This window comes from Zalophus californianus, chromosome 2, assembly GCF_009762305.2.
Source record: "Zalophus californianus isolate mZalCal1 chromosome 2, mZalCal1.pri.v2, whole genome shotgun sequence".
Taxonomy (NCBI): Eukaryota; Metazoa; Chordata; class Mammalia; order Carnivora; family Otariidae; genus Zalophus; species Zalophus californianus.
In genome coordinates, this window is record NC_045596.1 from 34,020,884 (window position 1) to 34,032,542 (window position 11,659).

The 11,659-nt window shown below is 47.3% G+C and overlaps 1 protein-coding gene across 17 annotated transcripts in view; it reads right to left on the bottom strand.

Moving 5' to 3' along the window:
* The window catches only part of APBB2 (amyloid beta precursor protein binding family B member 2), a 356,077-nt gene extending 345,223 nt beyond the window's left edge, over positions 1 to 10,854 (bottom strand). For 16 of the 17 annotated variants that reach the window (XM_027599387.2, XM_027599390.2, XM_027599379.2 and 13 more), the window contains exon 1: positions 8,521 to 8,717. The gene's annotated coding sequence lies outside the window, so the exon portion shown is untranslated. Of the gene's footprint in view, positions 1 to 8,520; positions 8,718 to 10,752 lie in introns of those variants that run through there. The other variant, XM_027599383.2, reaches the window with a different exon arrangement.
* Between the last annotated feature and the right edge of the window lie 805 nt (positions 10,855 to 11,659).

The window sequence follows — 11,659 nt, forward strand, 5'->3', positions numbered from 1 at the left end:
AAGTAAGGCAGCTCTCCCCTGACCTGCTTCCTGTTTTCACACCATTTCCAAAATAGAGCTAAGGAAAATCACAAATATATTTCTCAGTCCTCCAGGGAAAGGTTCATTAAGGGCATAAATTTGGGTCCCTGGGAAAAAAAAGGATGAATGACAAAGCTATCGAAAGGCCTAGAATCAAGAGGTAGAAACAGTGGAAAATAAAACCCATGGAGAAAAAGGAACTAGAGAAACAAAACCAGTGGCCCATTCTCACCCCAAAGCCTACTGAGAGCGGTGCCACAAACCTGGCTGCCCTGGATTCTCTAAACTCAAGGTCTTGGGAGTCAAAAGTTAAAGTTTTTGCCTAAAATAAAAAAATAATAATAACTGGTAAGATCTTACTTTACACCAAGTATTATTCATTATTATATTCATATAGTAACGCATGAAATCCTCCTAACAACCCTATCATATCTAGCATTCCTACTTATGGATGAGGGAACTAAAGCACTGTCAATGCTATTCTCCACCTGCAATTCTGTACTTCAGTTGTCCCCAGTCATATGGCTATTAAAATGCAGAGCAATATTGGAACCCTAAGAGTCCGGCTCTTAACCACCAACTCCTACTCCTTCCCCACAGGACTACCTTGTGCATGCATTTACTCTAGGATATTTACAAGCATCCGGGGCCTCTACCCACTAGATGCCAGTGGTACTCCTTCCACAGTCATGACAATCAGAAATGTCTCCAAATATTGACAACGGTCCCTGGAGGAAAAAAACTGCCCCCCTCCTTCTTCGAGAACCACAGTTATAGAGATTTAAAAGGCCAAATCTCTACGTTCCCTTTGGGAGGAGTGGCAAATCCCAGGTGTTCGATAGAAGAAAGAGGCTATGACAGTTCTATGGAGGGAAGGAAAAATGGAAAAGGAGTCAGCCGAAGGGTTTTCTGTGGCGGGGTTTTACAGGAGTCCCTTGCCACGGCTCCTATTCCGTGAGGCCTCTTGACTCCCACAGAGTGAGGACAGCCTTCCTTCTCTCCATTCGCTCAGACCTCACACGCATGCCTTTACTGCAGCACCTTATCATCAGTGCTCTGGTACATTCCCCTCTGTCTTCCTGAACTTTGCACAGTGCCTGGCACAAAGTATGTGCTCAATAAACATTTGCTGGACAAAGGCATGAACAAACGAAGCTAAGGTTTCTTGCTGTCACTAAAACAACGTCTGTCTGGTCTTCACTAGTGATCTGAAAAATATATAAATAAATAAAGCATGATTACTGGAGAGGAGAAGAGATTCTGGTCAGACATCAGAAGAATCTGAGGTTGAACCACTGCTTCTCAAAGTATCTATACACCCAGGCCACCTTGGTGGCTTAGTAGGTTAAGTGTCTGCCTTCGGCTCAGGTCATGATCCCGGGGTCCTGGGATTGAGCCCCGCGTCGGGCTCCCTGCTCAATGGGAAGTCTGCTTCTCCCTCTGCCTACCCCCCCACAACTTGTGCTCATGCTCTCTCTCTCTCTCTCCCTCTCTCTCAAATAAATAAAAAGTATCTATACTCCTGTGGGTCCAGACCATGCCTCAGTTAGTTTCAGAAATTCCGTTTTTAGTTCACTTAGGAAAAAAAATCAACTCAAGAAACCTAACTCATGCTAAAGAAATTCTAATTTATTCATTTCCCTGACAAATAGTACTGCCTAGCAAATCAGCAGATCCACTGACTCTCTTGCCCAGGACAAAAGTCCACTTGGGAAATCAAATGAAGATCAGAAGGTAAGAACAGAGCCAGCACCCAGGAACATACCGGATGCTCCCAAAGAGGGGCACCACCAGCCGGGGTATTGAGGTTCTCTCTCCAGACCCACCACTCCGGCAGCCAGAAGCCTCCGGTCAGCCACAGGCAGCCGGAGAAGCCTGGAAACCCTCACTTCACCTTTTTCCAGTCATCAGAAGCCTCTGTCCTCCTAGCATTGCCTATTAATTGGCACATGACAACTAATCAGATTCTGGGGTATTTTATTTGCAACAGAAGCATTCTAGATTGCAATCTGTCCAGGGAGGTTACACAGCAATGCCTAGTTTCAGACCTATTTAGAAAAGATACTTCGATTTTCTGCTACTCAATGTGTGTTCACATGAAAGAAATGCACATTGGAGCCACAGTATGAAAGAAGTAATTCCACCATTAAATATGTGGATTTATGTTAAAATCCATTTTGAAAACAGATGAAAGGTGAAATTTTTGCCTCTTCCCCAAATGGTGAATTTAGGAAGGTTCCTCACTCATAAGAGAGGAGATAGGGAGGAGGTACCCAAAGGACTAAGTGAAATGTTTCCTGTATAACACAAGGCACACAGTTGACCCTTAATTACTAAATGTTATTTCTTCATCCTGTCGGTCCCTCAGCAACCCATGGACACCTCCATATTGACTACAGTCACAGGGTAAGCATCACGGTTTCCTGTAAAGGCTTTAGTGAAAAGGACCTCAGTTTCCTTATCTCTAAAATGGGAACAGCACCACAGCGTTTTGTAAGAATTAAATAGGGTAACAGCGAGAAAGCCCTTAGCACAAAGAGCTCCATAATTATATTAGTAATATATTATCATGATGATCCGCAAGATCCAGATATCAAGCACAGATTTTTAAAATATTATCTCAAAATATATTATTTTCTTAATCTACTATTTAAAACACAGAAATAATTCGGGTTTGCAATTCCATGAGCAAATTATTCTTAAGCTTCCTCCAGGGATTCATCAAGGCTTGCTCTGGAAGACATGATACTGCAGAGGTCCAAACCAAGCTGGCTGTTACACCACTTGTGGTTCTATGGCCTTGATTCCATCAGTATCTCCTAGAATCACCAACCCCAAATTGCTAAAGCGTGCTGCCTTGGCAGAAAGAGGCCTGCGTGCAAAGGAACCAACACCAAGATCTGTCATTTGGAGGTCTTGCCTGCTAAAATTCACATTTCAATCAGTTGTCCTTTCTGCTCTCTCAGACCCTCATCTTTCATTCTGGCACTTCCACTGACATTCTTGGGCTGTAATTCAAAAATATCTGCTGGTTCCCAGAGTGCTTTCAAAATTAGCTTCTTCTAAGCTCCTCAGACCCTGAGTCTATACCAGTGACCCTACATTCCTGGAAGGCCCCAAGGCCCCATCAGCCCACCCATAATCTCCAGTTTGGCCTGGTCTCCACTACTCACTCTATCCCAAGGGCATGGCTCTCGACATCCCAGGCCTGGCTTCCCAGACTTATCAATTTCATGGACCATTAAGCTGCCAAATAAAAATATCCCCATCAATTCATAAAAAAAATCTTATCCCCAAATCGGAAGGGTATAGTCTCAGAGAAAAAAAGGATACATCTAATCTGGACACACTTACAAATATTCACTACATCATCATCATTATTTGGATAAGAACAGCAAACACATCAAAAATGGACAATGGCCCACGGCCATAATACTGAGCTTTGCACTTATAAATTGTGTGGAAACTAAAATCTGATGTATAGGGAAGCAATTTTGGAAATGTTACATCCTAAGCCACAGTGATGCCAAGACTTCCTTCTTCAAAACAGCATTTCCCTTCACTCTCTGGAGCTCTCTGCAAGTTCTCTCCAACCTCATCCTCCTAAGTGCACACTTCTCTAGCTCAGCTATAAAACTGCATTCTTTTTAGTCAACTTTAAAAGAAAAACACAAACAAAACCACTCTTCCTCCCACTCTCAGCATTCCTAAAGCATACTTTCCAGGAGAGTTACACTTTAAAAACCTCAGCTATTACCTAGTAGACAAAATTTTGCAAGATTTCAACAGGGGGCAAAGGATAGACTGGTTCACCTTCTCTATAACCACTGTCAAATCATTAATAAACAAAGAAACACCCTAATCCGTAATGCCATACCATTCATTCTTTCCATGTTCTCTTCCCATCTTTGTCCATATACGTCTGTACATTTTATGTATCAATAAATTATACATTGAGACTTTTTCCCTGATGATAAAAGTAATACCTGTCCTAGCATCTATTCAATGCTTAGAGGACCAGGTAAGATTCAACCATTATGGAAATAAGATAATGCAGAAAGCAAATGTCTCCTGTGAGTCTACACCTAAAGGCCTCTAATACTTTTCAAGTGATGCAGGCTTCTTACTTTTTGCCAACTTGCAGTGACTTGACTGTCTTCTACCCTCTGTGTCCTTCCTCTCTCATGCTCTCACCTCGTGTTTGGAGTTACTGCCCCACTCCCACCAGAGGCCCAGCAACCCTGCAGCCTGGTTAATATGAGTGGCACTAGATTCGCTGTTTATTATTGATTATTAAAATGTGGGTAACAACTCTGGTGTCTCCTCACCTGCCTCACTTAAAGGTTAATGACACTGAGTTTTGTGAGCATCATGAAAGCAAAGTGCACTACAAACCCCAAATGGATGGCTTTCCTTTGCTCTCGGCCCCATCATCATAACTTGCCAAAAGACGGAAGGAAAAAAAAAAAAGTTCACGATCTGGCCAAAGATGAGTGGGTGCATTCCACCAGCCAGCACTCCGGCTACGGCAGGAGCTGACCCTGGACACCTGCCCAATACAGGACGGTGCTAACGTGAAATGATGATGAGAATTTTATTCCAGAGACCAAGGACTATATTTCTAATCAAGGGCTGAGGAGAGAGGATGGGGGACATGGAGAAGGCTTGCCAAAATTTCACGTCAGTGGGCCCGGCACCCAAGACATGTGACACCTTCCTCTGCGGCCTCTGTGGTGGCTTCTTTCTCAACCTATCTGCGTGCCCAAGAGCAGAGACTCCCCTGAGAAGATGTTATACAACAGTTTCAAATATCCAATGTGCTTCATCCAAATCTAATCATCACCTTCTCTCCCACCTAGACTTGGCAGGGCCACAGAGTTAATTTTATGACAACCATTCTTTAGCAAAAACTAAAAGGGAGTAAGGATTTGGCCAAAAAAAAGAAAGACATTCCTCAAAGCAGTACAGGCCAGACTCAGTGAAACACAAAATTAGCTTCCTCTAATGCTCTAAATGAAGGCCCCCCTCCTCCAATGGTCACATCACAGACCCCTGGATTGGGACAAAAGAACCCTAGATGCACGCAGAGGGTGCATTCTACTGCAACTCCCTCATTTTACAGATGGAAAAACTGAGGCCCAGAAAAGTAAACTGACTTTCCCAAGATCACACAGTAGGTTAAAGTAGCAGGAGAACTGACCCAGAAGGCAAGTCTTGGGAGTCACTGGTTGGTAGTCTTTCCACCAAATCCCACCAGACTCTCTATAATGGAGAATCTGTCACTCTGACTCTGACAAACCTATCAACTGACAGAAATGCCATCAACATGCAGAATATGCATTAATAACACATTCAACATAAAATGGGTAATCTCAGTTTATCTTCCTTACAGTTAAGCATATTTGTTGGTAGCACAACATTGTTGAAAATAAATGAGCATGAAAACAGTTTTTAAATCCACATAGAAGATTCTTTAAAACATTCAAATCATTTTGAAAACATGCTGTTCCAATCAAATCTAATTCCAAATAACAAATCAAAAATATTTCACATGAGAATGCTTATTTAATAACAATGGAACCCGTAGAAAATATTCTCACATGGGATAAAACTTTAAAGTTCTATTGCTGTACAAACAAAGGACTGTCCACCTCCCCAGAGGGGTTTTCTGTGGAAGCTGACATTCATGTGAAAGATGATGATACACAAGATAATATATGTGAGAAGCTTAATATCAGATTGACACAGAGCAAGCATTGAACAAATGCTAGTTTCCTTAACCTGGGGAAGGAAAATAAGAATCGCCCACATAACTAGTAATACCTTCTCACAATACTTTCCTAAAAGTCCTACAGCCATGAAAAATTTAAGCTGTTATAACATCAGGGTGGTCTATTTTAAAACTGTAACTGGGGTGCCTGGGTGGCTCAGTCGGTTAAGCACCGACTCTTTTTTTTTTTTTTTAAGATTTTATTTATTTGAGAGAAAGAGAACGAGAACACGAGCAGAGAGAGGGGCAGAAGGACAAGGAGACTCCGCACTGAGTGCAGAGCCTGACCTGGGGCTTGATCCCAGGACCCTGAGATCAGGACCTGAGCTGAAGTCAGATGCTTGACTGACTGAGCCACCCAGGTGCCCCTAGTGCCGACTCTTGTTCTCAGCTCAGGTCCTGATCCCAAGGGTCGTGAGTTCAAGCCCCACAATGGGTGTGAAGCCTACTTAAAAAATTTAAAAAAAAAGGTGTAACTAAAAAAGATATAGAGAAACAACATTCCATTTTTCTTAAAAGACACATTTAGATATCCTAAAATCAGAGTAATCAGCATAACCCTGTACTAATATTATCGCAAGCTTTTCAGTATTAATTTCTGTTGTAACAGAAAAAAAAATTCAATGTTGGCAGGAAAAGAAGTAGTCATTAAAAAGTTGAAACGTGACATAAAAAGAGTAACAGTTTTAAAATATATTATCACTGCACATGTGGATTCTTGTAATACTTAGTACTCTTTCCTTAAATAATTTTGTAGTCTCTTATTCATATTACTCCAGTTAAGTGTAAAGCACCAGTCTTTTACACTTCAGTTCACCAAGCTTTTCCACTACCACTTCATACAAGTTTCAGAAAGTGTGGAATGTAGTGCTGGCAACTTGGGGGTGAATTATCCAGTTAAAAGTATCCTTTGGAAAAGAGAATAAAAGTTTAAGAAACTCCTTCCCTATAAAAGGATCTCAACTTTAGAGTCCTTTCTCAAAGCTTCTGAGCAAATATCTAGGGACATCCCTAGATTAGGAAGACCCCAAGTGACTTTTGGGGTGTCACACAGTAAGGTGATGACAAAAGGACAGCAATAGAAATCTTGAATCCGCTTCTCCCCTGGAGTTCTACTGGCCCATTGTACTCTACTGCCACCTGTGTTCTCCCAGCATCTCCCCCAGCGCCGACGGTCCTCGTACATTTGATCAAAGCCATCTCTTCAAATCAGTGCATTTCTGATTCTGCAAGTTACCATAAACAATTGTCGAACAATTACTGTTTTCAAGCTACAAACGGAAAACACAACTAAGCTGCTACCTGAGTTCATAAAGAAATCCCCCTTCAAAGATTCTGCTCCTGAAAGGCCAGCTACACAAATTCAGAAATCCTTAATTATCATGGCCATTTTTCAGGACAAGATGTGAAATATAAGTCCGTGACAAGGGCAAAAATAATCAAAGGCTTAAGAGACCCAAATCCACAACAGATCAGGATGCCACTGTGTGTTGGTTTAAATCGGTTAAATACTATAACAAATGACAAACCAATGCCACCTCGCAAAGTTTCCTCATTTCTTGGAACTGAAGCTCCACTGCTGGCATCGTTTTATGATAATCCTTCAGGTATTTCACCTAAGTCATCAGGCGCAATGGAAAGCCAGCGACTGAGGGACTTCTTAAAACTATGCCCTCCAAGAGCCCAGCCTCGCCCGAGCTTCCGACACTGACCCTTATTCTCTTCTCAGTTTTGGTCCTCCCAACCACTCAATGCATCCAAAACCGTTTGTCACAGTCGTGGCTCCAAACTGCGCAGAACTTGACTACAAAACGGCTACAACTCTAAATCTGATTTCTCCCATTTATTTTTAATTCGTCCCACGCTCCCTCGGCCCTTCGGCCCCCGCCCCCTCAGTTCTAGATAGCTTCACAGCGTTCTAGACCACCTCGCATTGTTTCTTTGGGACTCCGCATCCCTCCCTCCCTCCAGCACTGTTTTCATCGCACAAATGTCATTTCTATCGTCAACCCTCCACTCCGCCCGGCGGGCAGCAGAGGAGCCTTCAGGACCCAGTGGCCAGCTTCCCGGATCCTGTCCCCTTCACACAGCCATTTTCTAGTTAAAACGCTCTCTGCCTCCGAGGGGGAAATGAACTTTTCCCCCTTTGATCTCCCATCGGCTAGCGTCTGAACCCCCAAGAAGCCAGCGCCGTCTCCAACTCCCCGGCAGGAGCGCGCTGCCGCCCCAGGAGGGAGAGCCCAACCGCACAGCAGAGGCCGGTGCCAGGGCAAGGGGGTGTGCGCTCTTCCCTGGCGGCGCCCGCCCTCACTTTTCCCCTCCGCAGCCCCCACCCGGGCGCACCCCCTCCAACCCTGTCTCTCCCGCCCCGGGCCCTGCCAAACCCGGGCTGCCGAGGGAAAGAGAGCGCCGGGAAGCAAGAGGGATGGAAGTCAAGGAGTGAGCCCGCAGTCGCCGTGCCACCCGGCCGGCCCTGCGGCGCGAGCGCAGGGCGCACCGGACTCCGCAACGGGCGCCCGCTGCAGATGCGGCGGCAGCTGCGGCAGCTGTGGCTGCGGCGGGGCGGGCGGCAGTGGCCGCGCAGCCCCAGGGGCCGGCAGGAGAGGAGCAGCCGCCGGGGCTGCGCGCAGCCACTCGTCGCACGCCGCTGCCGCTGCCCGGATCTCTCGCCGGCACTCCCGGGCCGCCCCGGGGTCCAGGGCAAAAGCAAGGAAGAAAGCGAGGCTCACCGGCGATGCGCGCCGCGCTCGCTCCGGCACCGGCGCCCGGCGGCTCTGCTCCAGTCTCGCCTTTCCCGGAGCGCCCGGATCAGCTGCGGGTGCAGCGCACGAGCTTCCTACTTGAGACCAGGACGGGCTCCGGCGACTGAGCATGCCCAGTGCCGCTCCGCGAGTCCCGCGCAGGCAGCGGCGCCGGCGAGATTCCACTTCTCCAGGCTTTGGCGGCGGCTGCGCGAGGAGAGGCTGGAGGGGCCCGGCCAGGCGGGGGCCGACCGCGAGAAAGGCGGGGCCGGGGGCGGGGGCCGAGGAGGAGGGGGCGGGCCGCGCTCCTAGTGCGACCCCTGCAGGCAGAGGCTGCGGGGCCTCTGGGACCCTTGGTTCCCCTACTGCCTGGGAAGATGGCAGGGAGGCTGTGGGGGCCTGGGTGTCGAGAGCCAAAGGCTGGGAGTCGCGATGGAGCCCGGTATCCCCTCCATGTGGCCTGGCGTCTGTCTGCACCAAAAGGCAGTTGGGTAACCTCATCCCTGGCTAGTCTTTTCTCCCACATTTTCTGCAATCCTTTATAATGGGAAAATGTACCCAGATGAGAGCTGCCCACACCCACCCAGCTGCAACTTGTAGGCGAGAACTTCTCCTTCTGCTTCCTTATCCAGAACCCCAGGCGTATGCCACACACACACACACACACACACACACACACACACACCCCATTCCTTGATGTGAAAGTCACAGCAAGATCACCTCAGGGGAGAACATACCTGCAGGAGGGGAAAAGCATAATTTCCTTTTGACCCCCAGGAATATTACCTATAACTCGAATTGTACGCAGACAAGCAGAGTCCTGATAAGAATGGATACTCAGTAAGCAGTAATCAGTGCTCTGCCCTGGATACTGTGAATGGCATCCCCAAATCATCCTTAGGGTTGTTCTTCACCAGTGCAGTGGTTGTCAAAACTCGAGCCTGCGTCAGAATCACCCCCAGGCTTTAGAGAAATAAAATGCTGGGTCCCCCTCCCAGAGGCTCCGAATGAGTAGTAGGTGTGGAGTGGGGCCCAAGCATCTGTATATCTGACTAGTTCCCGGGTAATGCTGGCGCGGCTGCTCTTGAAGACCACACTTTGAGAACCAATACTATACATACATATACACACAGCCTCACCTAGGATTTGTGTCAGGAGGATTATGCTAAAAGCAAATTAATAGTAACTATGAAGTTATGGCTTCTCCTCACTTACCCTCTTCCCCAAACTTCCAAAATGCACTACTTCCTCAAATAAACTCACACCTAGCTGGTCCTTATTCTTGTGAGGATTGTGTGTGGTTGTGGTGGGCAGTACTTCATTGCTTCAACTATCATGTATTTATTGAGGATCCTTATGGTCTATAGTAAGCCCGGGAATACTAGTGAATAAAAAAACTCAGACCCCTGCCTTCATAGAGCTTACAGTCCGGCGAGGTGGGCAGACCTCCACCAAATAATCACTCAAAAATGTCATATAAAACATGGAGAGTGCTAGGAGGGAGATCTACGACATGTGCATAAAATAGTGTATAATGGGACCCTGATGCTGACTTACAGTAGGGTTGCAAATAATGAGTGGTGGAAGGAAGCTGCCTTGCGGAAGACCGGTTTCCGATGTTTGCACCCCTACAACCTCTCCCATGAACAATTTTCCTCAGACCCATCTGAAAGCCAGCAATCATGTTGCTCCTTACTGTAAAAGAAAAACGATATTGCCACTGAGAAATCCCTGTAAATCCATTAAAGTGCTCACCCTTAGGGCTGAGTCCCTGCATCCCAAGATCCGCCTATTGAGTTTGGAATTTCTGGGCAGCCGGAGGCCATAGTTTAACCCAATCTGGGGAAATGCAGACTCTGAACTGGAAAACCCTCTAGTTCTGCTCTACGTCCGTCGGGTCCAGAGAGGCGAAGAAATTAGCCAACCCAAGCCCACCCCGCCCTTCAGTAGCAGGACCAGCCTCCACCCTTCCAGGCAGGTCCTCTTTCCGTGGCGCTGTATTCCCACGGACCCCACAGCTCCCCGCGGCCCTCCAGGAGTCCCACCCTGCTGTCCCCTCTCCCGGGGGTCCCGGGGCGACCAATGGCGCCCGCCCCTCCCGGCTCGTTCTCCTCCAGACCGCGAGGAAAACCCGCGGTGGAGTCCTCGGCGGCGGGGCGGGGCGACGCGCGCAGGCGCAGTGGCCGCCAGGTTGGGCCCAGGAGGCGCCCAGCTCCACACCTGATGCAATCAGCCTTCCGGAAACGGGCCCGGCCGCCGCGCTCACCCAGGAAACGCTTCGGCGCCCTCCCCTGGCCGCTGCGCCCCGAGCCCGGCTTCGCCCGGAACGGAGGGTGACATTCGGCGTCCCCCAGAGGACCCGCGGGAATCGGCAAGGCACCGCCTGCGAAAGCAAAATTTCTGGCTGCCCTAATAGTGACGTGGAAAGGGCCACCGAACGTTCCGTGGCTGCTGGAGGAAATTCCTTTAATCATGCATTTCCAGAGAAGACCGGCGGAGGCGGGGAAGGCTTTTAACCTGCTTTGCTGGGATCCGTCCCTTCGTCCGCCGCCAGACACACATCTTCCTCCCTCCCTGAAAGGAACGTTTATAGTAACAGTTTTAAGGCAGTATGGACAGGACTCCCTGCTACCCGCCCGTCTTGCTAAATATGTAACAGCGCGCTATCTCTGCTACATAAAGCCCTCCACCGCGCACTCATTTTATAAATAAGTAATTGGTTCCTCTGTACCTCATCATTTTAGTTTACAAAGAAAATCACTTCTCGTTTCACCGCCTCATGCAATTTTGATAACTATTGTGAGTGGGTTTTGTCCTTCATGCTGACTCACCCGTGAATTGTTTTCTAAGGAAATAAGATATTCTAAGAACATTTCAAGAGCATGTTTATAAAAGAAGTTAAAAATTACCTCTCTAAGTCCTTTAAGGCTAAAGAGGAAAAGAAAAGGCAAATTCAAGGAATTTTAGTTGGAAGGATACTTAGGAGATCATTCTAGGATGAAGCATTCATCAATGCAGGTTTTACAGAGGACGGTTACCTCTCTGTGGCCCAAAGAGGTCAATGACTTTTCCTTACTTAAGCAAAACAAAAGCAAAACTGCGCTTGAACACAGATTTCTTAACACCC